The sequence below is a fragment of the Colletes latitarsis genome, chromosome 12, assembly GCF_051014445.1.
Source record: "Colletes latitarsis isolate SP2378_abdomen chromosome 12, iyColLati1, whole genome shotgun sequence".
In the NCBI taxonomy this organism is placed as follows: Eukaryota; Metazoa; Arthropoda; class Insecta; order Hymenoptera; family Colletidae; genus Colletes; species Colletes latitarsis.
The window spans coordinates 8,306,088-8,306,829 of record NC_135145.1 but is presented as its reverse complement, the minus strand read 5'-3'; positions in this window follow the sequence as shown (position 1 = coordinate 8,306,829).

Genomic DNA, 742 nt, shown 5'->3' with positions numbered 1-742 from the left:
CTAGTAAGAAAGCACTAAGCTAGTAAGGAAGCAGTATGTTACTAATAGAGCAGGAGGCTAGTATGCAAGCAGTAAGCTGGTAAGAAAGCAATAATCTGGCAAGCAAGCAGTAATCTAGTATGGGAGCAGTATGCTAGCAAGCAAGCAGTCAGTTAGTAACAACGCAATAAGCTAGTAAGAAAGCAGCTAGCCAGTAAGAATGCAGTAAAGTAGTAAGGGTTGCTAGTTAGTAAGCTAGTATGAAAGCACTATGGTAATGCCGACGACGCGCTGCGCCCCCACCTCCGTGAGTCGCTTGGCCCTCCCCCAGTGCGCCGCAACGGCCAGCACCAGTGTGTCATCTGCATAGCACACGGCGCTGACGCCGTCAGGGAGGTCGGCCCGCAACACCTTATTGTACGCGACATTCCACAGGAGTGCCCCGAGGACCGACACCTGCGGAACGCCGCAGTACACCTCTCTCCGCATATCTCCATCGCGGCCCGGATACTCGATCCACCTCCCGCGGAGATAATCCCAGACGAGTGCCCTGAGATAAGGGGGGACCCGATGATCTTCGAGCCCCCTCCTTATCTCATCCCAGGGAAGGGTGTTAAAGGCGTTGGCATTATCCAAGGATACTGCCAAAGCCACTCCTCCCCGGGAGACGGCCGACTCCGAGAGGGTCCTGACGCGACCTATCGCGTCGATCGTCGATCGACCCTGCCGGAAACCGTACTGGCAGTCGGCCAGGCCGGGGGCA